Source organism: Crocodylus porosus, unplaced genomic scaffold (assembly GCF_001723895.1).
Source record: "Crocodylus porosus isolate Cpor-Errol unplaced genomic scaffold, CroPor_comp1, whole genome shotgun sequence".
NCBI classification, from domain to species: domain Eukaryota; kingdom Metazoa; phylum Chordata; order Crocodylia; family Crocodylidae; genus Crocodylus; species Crocodylus porosus.
The window spans coordinates 61,438,468-61,453,439 of record NW_017728909.1 but is presented as its reverse complement, the minus strand read 5'-3'; the positions used below and the strand labels follow the sequence as shown (position 1 = coordinate 61,453,439).

The window sequence follows — 14,972 nt, the reverse complement described above, 5'->3', positions numbered from 1 at the left end:
AATAACTGGTGACAAAAGGGTCCTTGTCATGGAAGACATTAAAAACTTTACATTCATTAAATATGCTGCTGTTCATAGTCCTGGAAACTGAGATTTTCCATTTATCCACTGAAGAGATATAGTCCAAGGAACCATAGAACATATTTCCCTTTTCTTTTCCTTATTTTCAACATTGCTTTGGAGAAACCATCTCAAGGCAGTGGAAGGTTAGTTTAATGTCTAGTTCCATTTGCTTCATAATCTTTCCATTGGAACTGCAAAAAAGTGACATTTTCTGTCATCTGTATTGGTGGTATTCATAATGTGGAAATGGAACTGAAGGGAAATCATTAAATTCATTTCACAGAGGCAACTGCCCTGGTTATTATAGACCTGCATATAATATGGAAATGCCCCAAAAGAGTTTCTAAAATCTTTGAAATGATTATTTTCTTTTAAAATATAGAAACACTGCTGTTCTTATTTTGTAGACAATATAAAGTTGTTCCTAAATTTATTTCAAGCAGGCATGGATTTGGTACTTTCCTTGTGAAAATATTCCTGATTTTTTTTTGCATGTGATGATTTAGGATCCATATTGCTTTCTACATTACTGACTATATACTAGAAGCACTCAGCTCTAATAATGAGCTTTTCTTATTGCTAGTGCCAATAGAAACTTCGCTATACATGTAGCCTTTTTTCCTATTGGCTCCTTGACTGGCCTTTAATGGATATGTGTAACATTACTATAGAATTCATCCTGTAATCTGCTGAGAGTTTTCATCTCCCCCTGCTTCTAGCAGAAGTTGAGAGCACTCAGCATCTCCTAAAGAATGCAGGACAGGGACCCATGGCTAGGGAGATGAGCAGGTCATTTATTCTGCTCTACAAGTAGCTATAGTTTGTTCATTTTTGCTTCACATATTTATGCTGTTATGGTATGTAAAGCAACATGGGCCTCTAGACTGAACACTTCTTAAGAGGCAGATGATAACTAGCTGGAATAAACTTAATCTCCTGACCATGCTATTCAAGTTTTTCTCAAAATCTGCTATAATAAACAACTATTATGACCCCACTGAAATATTTTAAATTATTCTAAATGGGAAACCTACCATGTAGGGACCACTCATGGATGTGAACCTGGCCCTAGCTTCACTATATCCTAGCATAGACTAGAATAATTTTTGCACTGCTTGAGTATAGCACTAGCCGTAGACTTGGTAACTTTGCAATAGCTTTCTTGGGGACTCACAAAGACCACACACTTTTTGGCACAAAGAGATTTATTATAGAAGGATCTAGTACCCAAGCTAGGAAGTTCTTGTTTCTCAGAAGTCTCTTTAGACAGCTACATAATATCTGTCAAGTAAGAAATAACTTAACTTTCCTCCCATCTCCTTTCCCTTGATAACCATTATGGTGCTGTTTAGGGTTGTGTGAAATGGCACCATTCCGTTTCACCTTGAGTTTCGAGGTTTTGACAGAACAGCATTTCGAATTGAATTTCATTTCAATTTGAAACAGCTGTTCTGTTTTGCTTCATTGAAACAGTAAGGCTGTTTCAACTCTGTTTCAATGTTTCACTAGATTGGCCGGGGCCAGGGAGTCAGCCCAGCTGGGATGACTTCCTTCCCCCAGCCCAATCAAGCACCGGAGATACGAAGTCAGCCCAGCTGGGCTGATCTCCCAGCCCTGGCCCAATCTTGCGCTGGGGATGGGAAGTCAGCCCAGGTGGGCTGACTTCCTGTCCCCCACCCAATCTAGCTGGACTGACTTTCCATCCCCAGCACCATGGTTGAAACGTTTTGACTTTCAAAATGTTTTGACTAGCCTTGTTTTGTTTCAAGGCTGTTTCAAAGGCCTTTGTTTCATTTTGATTTTGTCATTTTGACCTCAAAATGAGTTGAAACAGTGCCAAAACAAAATGGCTGGTGACATTTTGCACAGCCCTAGTGCTGTTACTAGGTCTAACCTAGTATCCACTGAAATCAATGGAATAGCATAACATCAGAATCATGAGTTCACAAATGCCTAGATCTACCAAATTACATTTATAACAGGGAACACTGAATGGTTCTCCATCAGATTGAAGCATGGCTTCATCCAGTAAATCTCCTAACTAATCATGCACGTAACTAGTCCCACAAATTTTACAGATTCACTGGTTACAGAAAAACTCTTTTCAGTTCCACACTTCTGGAAAAATAATTAAGGAGCAACGCTAAAATATACTGTGACCACCGGGCTTCGAATAGCCACTCTCAGGTGGCCTTCACTCTGTTGTTAGACATCGAACGCCTTATGGACTCGTGTTGTTGCCCAAGTCGATGTCTTCCCCTCGGGTCACCAACCCCGTTCTCTCCTGCCATGACTTGTTGTTCCTTCAGTCGGCGGGTTGGTCATCGAGTGTACTTAGTGGCCTGTGGTTCGCCTGGCAGTCATTCATGGGGCTCTGTCACCCCTACATCCCAGCCTCATACCTCCCTTGGTGCATCATCCATCTGTTGGGCTCATCCCCTCTGTGGGGTAACGCCTTCAGACTTTGCCTTAGGTGCCCATGGCCTGTAACCACGGTCACCCATAGGGGCCCGCCCATCGGCCCTCCTCACCTTCACCCCTTCCTTCAGGGGAAAATGCACAAAAAAAAAGGTAAACCGTCCGAGGCTTCTCTTCAGCCTCGCTCCCTGGGGTACGTGCCCCCTTCCCCTATGCCCCTTCATCTGGGGTAACTAAATAAATGTAACAACAAAATACCAAATAACAGGCCACTCCCTGCCCTCTTACTAGCCTTCCCAGGACTCTCCCTGGGGTTTTTTTGGTCCACTCTGGACCTGTCACCTCCAGCATTACTCTCGTCTGACCGTCACTCCGTCTGGGACTAGCGGCGATGCCTGCCCCAACTGTACCCCCTCAGACCTCTCCCAGGGTCTTCTCCCCCTGGTGTGGCTTCCTCTGTGCCCCGTCGTCATGGCACTCCCACTTGTGGTCAGTGTTGCTCCCGGGTGCCACTCCAGCTACGTCTCCGGCCAGTGTGCCTGCTGCTCCCTTGTTGTTCTGTGCAGGCTCCTGTTGGGGTGCTTTATCTCATGCTGCCAGTGTCCAACCCGGCTTCCCAATCCCCGTGGGTCCTCTTGCTGCCAGTGGCAGCTGCAGCTCCTCGCCCATGCTATCCGCCCCATCCACGGCATTGGCCGCCATTTTTAACTCTGCCAGCTGTTGTCTGACACTGACATCATCGGCTGGCCATAATTGAATAAAAAGCCAGCTGACGAGCTGCGCGGGCTCTTCATTCCGGCCCTTGCATGCTGCGTCTTGAGCTGCCAGTAAGTATTTCCCTTTACTATGTCTCCTGGGACATATACACTTAGCATTAGGCTTCCAATAGCTAGGAAGGCATGGAGCTTTAATTATAAAGTATCCCATTTTGTAATAGTGATTTTTCTTTACTAGTTAAAATACCTTGTTTAGATACATTAGAGGTCACTACTTTAAAAAAAAATCACTTTTTTCTTTAGCCCAACAAATACTATATTATAATAATACCTTATTTCCTCTCCAAGAAACAGTAGCCCTTGACAGCAAAATTTTTAGAAGGGCTTAGATTTTTTTAAATTCTAGAAACTTTAATGCTGAATATTAAATGCTGAATATTTCTTTTTTATATATAAAATATTATATAGTTATTTCTCCCCCCTTGCAAAAGCCCCAAAACAAAAAAAAATTCTGTCGATGTGGGACAATTTTTAAAAATACATTTGTCTTTCCTGGTTTAAATTAGGATACACAGTAACTCACACACTGCAGAAGCATGTCAGAAGAGAGACAGTAATGATATAACTAGGAGCTAACAAAAAACACCTTCAACATTTCCTCAGAAGAACTGTACACCACTTTGGGAAAATGGGAAACCATCCTGTCTTACAATGACTGTGGAAATCACAGGTCTAGGGTAAAAGTCAGTGAACCATTTTGACATTTTTCAAAATCTCTTCTACTAGTGCCAGAATCATGCAAATCTTAACATGGATAATATCTCAAGAACAGCACTACTGGAGGTTTCATGGTCATTAAGGTTTCAACTCACATCCCATGATAACCATAGAAACTCCCCTTTTGTTTCACTAGCTGTTTTTTTTTTAAATTTTCTCATTTGGAGATGAAGCTTTCTGCACTGATTCCAGAAGTGATTTAAAGGAAGTCACTTTATGAGGAAAGATTGAGGGCCCTGGATCTCTTCAGCCTCTGCAAGAGAAGGCTTAGAGGTGATCTTGTGGCCACCTACAAATCCATGGGGGCGGGGGGCAGCAAGGAATAGGGGATACTCTGTTTACCAGGGCACCCCTTGGAGTAACTAGGAACAATGGCCATAAATTGATGGAGAGCAGATTTCGGTTAGACATCAGGAAGAACTTATTTACTGTAAGGGAAGCCAGAATCTGGAATGGGCTTCCAAGGGAGGTGGTGCTCTCCCTTACCTTGGGGTTCTTTAAGAGGAGGCTAGACATACACCTGGCTAGGGTTGTCTGATCCCAGTGCTCTTTCCTGCCCAAGGCAGGGGGTTGGATTCAGTGATCTGCTAAGGTCCTTTCTGACCCAAACATCAGTGAATCTATGAAACAAATTAAGGAAGTGTCCAAAATGGCACTGCACATTAATTATTTTGGAATCAAATGCCTTAAGAATGGAGGAGTAGTCAGTTGGGGTCTGCCCTACATGGCCATGAAAGTCAGAGAAGGTAAGACTCCCCTACTGCCTAGGGTGATAGTGTAGCCAGGACTCACCAACTTATATATATGGCTGGTAGCAGAGCTGGCTAGAAACATGGAGGGGAGTTTACTGTATCTGGAAATGGGCCAACATAATTTCCTTCCTTCATCCCTTATAAAGCAGGTGCTCCAAATCAATATTGTTCCCAAGCCTTGTTAACATGGGGCATTCTTTGCACCAGTTTATCTATAGCAGCAATTCTCAACCAGGGTGCTGAGACATCCTTGGGATGCCAGGAAATTTTTTTAAGGTTGCCAGTGATTGCTTCACAATATTAGCACTCTTAGATTTGCAAACCCCTACATAGTTTACAAGATAAACCCAGAGATTTCAAATAGGAACCCATAGTGTTAAAAACATTCTGACCTGCTGTGGTCTTTCAGAGTTCTTTGCAACAGAAGAATTGCCTTATTTTTTCCTGAAGTAAAAAAAAAATGAGTGAAAGCTTAGAGATGGCACCTTCTAAGGGGTGTCTTCAGTCTGAAAAGATAGAGAACCACTTATCTATACCAATTAAAGTAATTGTGACTCAGAGATAAGTGTGCAGAGTAGCTCACAAAGTGATGTAACTGAGGCCGCCTTTATACACTATACTTAAGGCATGATTAACCAGTTAATCATGCCTTAAGTTATGACCCAGCTACACGTTCAAGCAATTGATGGCATGATAAAACAAGCAATAAGCACAAAGTTATTCCATCAAAAATGTGTAGTAACTTCATAATTTGTTCTAATGATGCCAGTCTTTGAACAAGTGTATAAGTGCTCCCCTGTGAATAGAAGCTCCATCAACTGAGGGGCTCCCAGCCACAGGGGTTCACCACCCGCGCCAGCCCTGCAGCTGACACAGTGGTGCCAGTGTTCTTGATATTGCTGCTGTGAGGCTGAAACTGAGGGCAGCCCAGGGAACGTTGCTCCATCTGTGAGTCCCATCATGTGTGGGGCTCACAGACACAGGAACTAGTACAGGGAGAGCTCAAGATCATGATCCTGAGCTTGTCCTGCACTGGCAATAAGGCACGATGAGATCTAATATGCAATCCCACAATCATGCCTCCTGCCATACACAGGTGGTATGGCAGAAGATGCTATTGTTTGGATCACGCATTAGATCCCATTGTACCTTCACCTGCATATGTAGAGGGGTCCTTCAACAACATCATTTACTCAGGACTGTGACAAAAATCATAACCTAGCCCTTAATTTGACTTTAATGTAATTTTGCCAATTAGATCCAGATCCATCCATGCACTTGAGGATATGAATAGTCCCACTGGAGCCAGTGTGACTACTCATATGCCTCATATTCTTTATGTTAGGCTCATGCTCATGTACTTTGCTGGATGTGGGTTTATATTTCAAAATTACAATGGTATTCAATTATTCATCAAAATGACTGACATTACTTCTGTGTACTTCTTTGGGCTTGTCCACAAAGCATAGCAAAAATATTAAAGTTACTGATGTACATTTGTGTTGAAGCATTTGAGGTGGTAATCTTATTCCATCCAGCAGTTAAATATTATTGTGTGTGTCAAAACAAAAATGTAATCCTGAAAGTGGATGTCATGTAAAAACGCCATGTTAAAGGAATACTACAGTGATTAGCTCTAATACCTTTGCTAGCTCAATGAATACTTTCTTAAAAATAGTATGTAAAAATTGCAAGAAGTCATCAAGTGGAAGGAAGAAAATACCTAGAACCTTGCACATCTGTACAGATTTTAAACATGTTTAACTAAAGCAAGTGTATATAAAGCAGTAGATAACGCAGATGGGTCAGACCTTGTATTTGCATAGTGGTCTTCATCGTGCAGTGCTTTACAAACCATCTAAATACAGGATAAACACTGAATTTACCACTGAAATTCAGCTGTCTCTGGGATGGAACATAACAAATATTCAAAACAATGCAAATATTAGTAGATAAGAGGAGAAAAAGGATAAATGGGCTTCAATTTCTTTTTTGTTTCTTTTACACCAATGTAAATTTCATTGACATCATTGGGATTATTTCTAATTTAAGAGGAAAATGAAAGGAGTAGTGAGATATTTTTGGCTGAAAGTTTGAGGGGAATTTTAGTTGGATAACTTCAGTCTTCTTCTTTGGTATATGGCCAGGACATGAGGACTAACGGTATTTCTCTACTGGAAATGTAGAGTCTTTTCATTACGAGTTGCAAAGACCTTAGCTTTATGACATCTCTTAATAGCATCCTGGAAAATTATTCAGTACTGGATCAGAAGAAAGAATGCCAGATAATGAATCATCAACTACACTTCCAGGAGTCTTTTGGGTTTTTCACGAAATGCTCCCATTCAGGTACTGATGAGCTCCATCCTGTTTAGCTAATAAAGTCTAAACCCATGACCTGAAATGACACAGAAGTAAACAAATATTCAGAACAACCAGTTGTTTTTCCAACAGTAACATTACATTAGATAGCATTTTTATCTGACAGTGTTTTCATATTCTTGCAAATGAAACCTGAAGCTAGATAATATTATTAAATAAAGTCAGGAGCTTTGTACAGAGAAGGAAAAAAAAAATCTCTCTGTTGATGTGTTCATCAACTTAATTGGGAATAGTCATAATTATACATACTTGACAAAGTACAAGTTTACAATTAAGCTTCCTCTACATTAATTGTGACATTAAATCACTAGGGCCAACTCTGGCATTTAGGTCATGTGCTAATTTAGTACCAGCGATGCACTGGGATTGAAATACCCACAGTTCTGAAATGTAGGTAGATATAAAGTAAAGTATCTCCTTTGTGAGGCTAAACCTGCTAATTAGCCTCAAAATTCAGGTTGTGTGCTTGCCACACAAATTACTTTAATAGCAAAAAAAGTTCTTTAGTGGGGATATCTTAAAATAGACACAACCAGTGTCAGAGAAATATGTAAAATACATTAAAATGCATTGGCTAATATATATATAAAGCAATAGTTGTAAACTGTTTAAAGCCCAGTCTAAATATATGTGAATATTATGTAAGATTGGGGCACAAGAAATATGTTAGAGAAAAAAACCATGTCAGGCGAGAATTCTGTTTTGTTTAAGGATTGCACTAGATAACTACACATGAAGTAAAAACTGGGATTCCCTTAACCCACCTTAAGTAAAGCATCTGGGATGTAATGGAGATGGATTGCTATGTCTCATAAATCTGGCACTTAAATGTTACTAGTTATGACTATCAATGACAGCAAGATTTAGTTAAGCACATCATCCCCCCAGTGGCTAAATAATTAGTCGTTCAGTTCATCTTCATTACTATTGCTATCTTCCAGCTTGCTCTTTGAAAATAAGATCGAAAGAGGAACATGTGCAATTTTTTCAGAATGTGTTTGGAAGAGTAAAAGATTCCAATGTTAACTCTCTTCTGTAGATAACCTGAGAGCTGTTAGTGCTTGCTGAAAGACCTCAAAGCTTTTTCGGACAGGTAAGGTGAGAGTGAGGTTATGAGGTAATCTTTTTGGGTAAGTACAAGCATTACATTTAGATCAACCTATCCAGGGTTTGGCTGATGTAAATGCCCATTCATGCAGGTGTTTGGAGGGTGATTGCATGCCCTGGCTGATGTTGCTCAATCAAAACTCCCATTATATTTAAGGGAATTTTGTTGAATGAAGTTTCCTAGGATGGAATTCTTTTGTTGTTGCTGCTGTTCTATACAGCACCAAACGCATAGTGAGAGTTCATAAAATAAAATAAAATAGGAATTTACACAAGTGGGAATTCACATAAGTGAATGTCTAACTTGAAAGGTATGTTTATTGTGCACTGAAATCAATGACCAGTTGTAGACATGCTCACCGTTTTCTAAACTGTGTTAACTGATTTGCATCATACACTTTGAATCAAATTTCAAGTTGAATTATGGATTAATAGACAATCATTGACCATCACAGCAGGGGGCGCTGGCTATGCACAGTCTATACACTTAATTCACCCTTAATAGACTCAATTCGCAGCCTCTTTGTGAGCTTGTGTGTAATTAGGAGGCGATAATAAGCCTGTTTAAGCACTGTTACATTGTTGCAAACCTATTGACAGTTATCTAAAGTGCTGTTCCAGAAGTCATAATAGGTGCAACTGACCTGATGTTGTTGGCATATTTGACTTTGTAAAGATGTTACATTGTGCCTAATAGCCTCTGTTGTGTTGCAAAAACCCAACTGAGTTTTCCTTGTGGGGATTAGACAGACAAGATTCTTTAGGTAAATCTGGTATCTTTTATTAAAGCAACTCAAATAGTTGGAAAAAATATTTCTTTGCAAGCTTTCAGGCACAAACATCCTTTGTCAGGCTGAGGAAGCATCTGCAGCTGATCTGTACTCTTCCTGGATGGAATGAATAGTAAAGAAGCCAGAAGCTGGTATGCATGCAAGAAAAGACAGTCAGTGACAATGTAAATTAAGGAGTCAACAGGTGAGAGACAGATTGGAGGAAGGGGCAGTGAGGGGGATGAATATAGCTGGTAAAGAGTGGAGAGGTACCTGGGAAGTCAGATGTTAGGCAAGTTATAATGTGTCATAAATCCAATGTCTATATTTCGTCCATGATTTTTTGCATTTAGTAGGTTGGTGAAGTGAAGGCCGAAGGCTCATCTGTGAAAGGTGCTTTGTAAATTCCCTTTGAGGATTAGAACTGAGAGATTGGAGGGAGAGTGGTTTTCTTGTGAGAAATGTGCCCCCACAGGTAATTGGGTATTCTTGTCTATGGGTGACTGGTGCCCCCTAGTGGCCAGTCAGTGACTGGGGTCCCCCCATAGCTGATCTTGCCAATTGAGTCTCCCGTGGCCAATTGTGCTGACCAGGAAGTGCGAGCGGGGCACCTGGAAGTGACAACAGCGCTTACTCCTGGAAGTGCCAGTGATGCTCCCGGAATTGACGCTTGTCCTGGCATCCCCCCTCCCCAGCCAGTGCTCTCAGGGGGCACTAGTGCTACTACCTGCCCCCCCGCCCATTGCCTAAGTGGAGAGCGCTGGCTGTCATGGGGTGCAGCAGCACTCTCAGGGGGTGCACATGTACCCTGTGCTCCCCTCACACATTGCCAGTGTTTTTGTCTTTGATAATTTTTTGTGTGCGTTCATTCTGGTTCACAGTTGTTCTTTGGTCTCTCCTACATATTTTCCATCAGGGTATTTGGTGCATTTGATGAGATATACTACATTTCTGGAGGTGCAGCTGTAACATCCAGGAATGTTGATGGTTCTGTTGTGGGGTATAGTATTTGTGAGGGTGGTGGGGATATATTGGCAGGTTTTACATATACATGTTAATTAATACAGTTTAAATTGCCTAATTTGGACTGCCCTGGTCTGTATTAACTTTAACCCTCACAGTGGGGTGGAGTAGTTAATTCAGACTGGTGTCAATTTTAATTCAGACTACATATGTCCATGTGTATAAAGTGATGGCTGTAGTTCAGATTAAACCTAGAAAAATGTAACTCTATAAATGGCCAATGAGACTAAAGCACATGCTTCATATTAAGTGTCAACGAAATGCTTTGCTGAATCAAGGCCTCAGAGTTTCATGATTTGAGAAAATGTCTTAGTTATGTCCTTTATGGAGATGTACAGTGTTTATGACCATCTCCCATTTCCCCTCTGGTTATATTTTAACTGACATGAGAATGAGTAGGACTTTGATATCCAATTTGACATGCAAGAATCTGGGACTAATATTACATTTCCTATATGAAGACCAACACGTTTCATGGATCAGACTATTAGAGATTGGCGAAAAATTATAGATTTAGAAATACTGTAGACAGAGTAGCATAATTATAAATTAAATGGATTGCTTACAAAAGTTACGCAGTTATTGTGACAGTAAAAGTATATTTATGGTTTCAAAATTAACTCTTATGAAGAAAGTTACTTTGGTGAAGAACATCTTCCATATATACTATTGTTCATTTTCATGATGACTACACCATTAAACAGAGACCTCTGTGCCAAAACAGACTCCCACAGATCTGAGTTCAGAGAGGGCTTCTAAAGCCCAAATGTCACATTAAATATTAATGGGGAGATAGGATTTTGTGATTCCTGACCCCTTGATCTAAATCTATTTGTACATATGGACTTAGTCCTGGTTAGTAATTTAGATCTTGGGTGATACTTTTTCATCTTAATACAAATGTTCCAGAGGGTTTGCATGCTAAATTTAACAAGTACATGTTTTTGAAGCTTTATTTCCTTTCCCATTTAAAACTGTTGAACAAAAAAAGATCAAGAGTACAAATTATTTGGTATTACCTCATTCTGGCAAACAGACCTTAACTTTCAGAATATTTATTTAGGGCATTTGGATGTCAAAATCTTATAGGTACCAAAGTTCATCATGCAGAAAGTAGTTGGGTTGTACTCACCCAAGATATCTCTGGGCATCATCTGCATGAAATCAACAGGAATCAGGAGTCATAATTTGCAAACTTTGCTGCCAGAGTTGAAACATGTTTCTGTTGCTATACAATTCTTTAATACTTAATAAATTATGTGGATGTTTCTTGTCAAATAATTATCTATCAAAATTATCAGTTTTAGAAATCTAAAAGATAGATCTGAATGTCTAAAGCACCTTTGGCTTCTGGATAGATCATTTGTCAAGGAATTGAATAGTTCTTTTGTTTGTATAATTCTGAAAATAGGATTTATTTACAAACTCCATAGAAACTAAATTCTGTAATACTGCATGCGCACTACAAGCACACATAATTCTATTAACGCCCCCTTAAGATTCTATTAAAAATGAAAAGAATATTAAGCTTTTAAAGTCAAGTCCTCACATTTTAGGAAATACCTGGGAAATCTTAATTTTGCTTTTGTGTGCTTTTAAATTACATTATCATGTTCACAGTTATAAGGCACTGAAACAGTTGTAGGGAAAGGTCATATGCATTTCACAGGATTCCACAGTATACACTATGGGTGCGTGTACACATGTTGCTATGACAATGTTATTACTATCCAAGAGGAAGTACTAACGCATAACTCAGTAACCACCCATACTGACCGTAGATGCAGCACAGTTATTTTTAGTAGCTACCTTGCCACAGTGGCACGCTATACTGAGGGAGTATGTCACTATGTCAAAGTAGCTGCTGGTCATATGTAAATGCCCACAGATGCCACATCGCCATAGTGCATTGCTAAAGCAACATAGCGTCGTGTAGAGGTGCCCAGTGAGAAGAGACAATTTAGAGAATTTAGCCACCAACTTGGCAAAGAGAGAGTGTTAGGCCTCACTAAATGTGGACATTATTACTAGGAAGTCTGTAATATAAATACCATAGTTTATTGTCAATTACTTGAATATTAACCAAAATGCTTCTTTCTTTCATTTTGTTTTCATAACAGAAACATTTTATAAGATTGATGCAAAACAAAACAGGACTGTCCATTTTAAAACAAGGCTAATGGTAGCCTAATTTTAGTCCTGTTCAAAAGTGGCAGGCTGTACATATTTTTAATGCCCAATTCAACACACCAACTAGAGATGCTATCATATGCAAACTTTTCATATTATCCCTTTCATAAATCGAACAATTGAGGTGGACACACTTGAAGGGAGAGAGAGGCTGCAAGTAGACTTAGACAGACTACAAAAGTGGGCAGATGAGAATAGGATGGGGTTCAACGTAGGTAAATGCAGGGTGCTGCACCTTGGGAGAAGGAATCCACAGCATACATACAGGCTGGGGAGTTCCCCTCTTGAAAGCACTGAGGCGGAACGGGATCTTGGAGTCATTACTGCCGGCTGCAAGATGAACATGAGCTGCCAATGCCAGACCGCAGCCAGCAAGGCCAGCCATACCTTGTTATGCATGCAAAGGTGCATCTCAAGCCAGGCCAGAGAGGTGATGCTCCCCCTCTATGCTGCACTGGTCAGACCGCAATTGGAGTACTGCATCCAGTACTGGGCGCCACACTTTAAAAAGGATGTGGCCAGCCTGGAGAGAGTTCAGAGGAGGGCCACCCATTTGGTGAGAGGGCAGCAGGACAGGCCCTATGCGGAGAGACTGAGGGACCTGAACCTGTTCAGCCTCAGCATTCATTCCTGCCTGTGGCAGGGGGTAGGCTAGATGATCTGCTCAGGTCCTTCCTGACCTTAGCTACTATGAAACAAGCTCTGTCTTAAAACAGCTTAAGCTTTTTCCCCCCATTAAATCCAACAATAGTGAATAAGCATATTTTCTGATTGAGTCTGAGTGAAATAGTTACCCTTACCTTTAAGGTTCACTGAGTTTCAGAGTCAACAGCCTACTCATGAACAGGAGTTAACACCTTTTTATTAGTAGAAAGTGCATAGCTTCATTTTTACTTTTTTAATGTAGATTTGGAAGGTTCTCTTTAAGGCTATAAAGTCTAGAAACACAGCTTTTAAAAACTGAAAGTTTGATTTAATGTCACTGTTGTTTAATGCCACTGGAATACCTTAGTGTGATTGGAATATGGAAATCTTGTGCTTTCTATTGGCATTTCCCTTACAATCTGGCAGTGAAGGAAATTAAGCTTACAAAAAGTAAGATACTATAACTAGATTTCCTTTATAGAATGAGATGCAGTTTTTTATGACCAAAAACCTATCAGAACAGTTATGCACACACAAATAAAAATGGAAACCAGACATTTACTTTAGTGGTTCAAAATAATGCCTTTGCTATTGTTTGATCCACGATATCAATACCTTAATTCCTATCAAAGGGATCTTGGACAGTGTATACCTATTTCTGCTTTCTGTTCTTGGTTATACTTATATATTCTTGGTTCATTAGTTAAATTAATTTTTGGTCCTATTTCAACTGCTTTTGGGGGTGTAGTTATTTGAATTGCTGATGTTTAATTTTACATATATTTAAGTTAATTTAAGGTCACTGGTAACCAATTTAAATGAAGAGCCCCTGGATATTACCTGTTCAAAGTTGCAAAACAGTGGAGTCCATACTTATGCATGAGACAAATAAAGATAATGTGGCCCTAGTGGAACTGTTACTTTAATTTGCCAATTGCTGAAATCAGAGGGGGACCTTAGAAAGGGGGATAAGACAAAAATGCCATGTTTTTGATTACATGAGGCAGATACATAAGCTTGGACATGCCAGTCATACAAACAGACATACACAAGCATACCTACAAACAGACAAAGACAGACATACAGACAAAACCATTTCAGGAAGATGTTATAGTTACCAGCAGAAGTTAATTAATGTTAGCACTGGATGGCCAATCCAGGGAGCAGGGAGAGAACAGACATGCCTGTGCTCTATGAGGTTGCAGAGAGTGGATTCTCCATCTTAGCTTGTCTGCATCTCACTTTTATAGGGATTTCAAGTTTTGGTACAGCATCAGGATTTTTCCATGCTCAGTTTTTAATGAGAGGTTGTTTCTTTTGGTTTTCTCAACTTGAGGTCATTCTGGTAACGTTGGTATCTCCAGTGAGGTCATTCCAGTAAAGCTGGTATCTCAGAGTTGGTATTTCAGTCTTGAAGCATTGGGTAGTTCAAATGGCAGGATGCAAAATTCCTTCTTCTCAATTCCTCCTTCTTTGCAACTGATCACAGACGAGTTCTTCAGCCATCAATTAATTAACTTAATTAGTTTCTTGTCTGGTAACTCATACATTGGTGCCTTGTTGCTTACATAATCAGTTAAATCTTCTGCTGTTTTCATGCAAATAGTTACCATTCTTTCACCATTCACCCTCTCACACAGACACTCATGTACACAGGGCATATGAAGTTCACCTACTCATGTCAACCAGAGAACAAGCACAAAATGGAGTTTTAGTTGTTCATGAAATCATAGAGGTTTATCAATTCAATACTACTATCATTTAAGCATCAACAATTCATACTACAGAACATCTGTAAAGAAATAACTGCAGTGGGTAACATTTCAGTCTAAGAATAGAAATTACCATGGGCTATTTCACCCTGCTTGCCATATTTCTGTTGTGGCTACAGCCCCTGAAAGCCTGAGGCACCAATCCAATTACCCCTATTGTGCCATGTGGGAGAGAGGGACTATGACTGGCCCACAGAGAACATCTCAGTCCCTTTTGGACCACAGAGCTTAGCTTGCAGAAGCCTATTCCATCCGACTACATTTGGAGGATAATGACTAGCTTGGAGAATCAGTTTGTGAACACCCAGCAATCCCCCACAATGTTATAATCCAGAAAATTGAAATGAGAATCATTAT

The 14,972-nt window shown here is 40.1% G+C and overlaps 2 long non-coding RNA genes across 2 annotated transcripts in view; one reads left to right on the top strand and one right to left on the bottom strand.

The window, feature by feature from the left end:
• The window catches only part of LOC109308232, a 9,794-nt gene extending 849 nt beyond the window's left edge, over positions 1–8,945 (bottom strand). Inside the window, exons 1-3 of the long non-coding RNA XR_002100562.1 lie at positions 8,856–8,945; positions 8,153–8,159; positions 594–603 (exon numbers count right to left, since the gene is read on the bottom strand). This is a non-coding gene — a long non-coding RNA (uncharacterized LOC109308232). The remainder of the gene's footprint in view (positions 1–593; positions 604–8,152; positions 8,160–8,855) is intronic.
• LOC109308231 lies at positions 4,046–8,696 on the top strand. The gene is made up of 3 exons (XR_002100561.1): positions 4,046–4,057; positions 7,566–7,570; positions 8,560–8,696. It is a non-coding gene; the product is annotated as an uncharacterized LOC109308231 (long non-coding RNA).
• Positions 8,946–14,972: the final 6,027 nt, after the last annotated feature.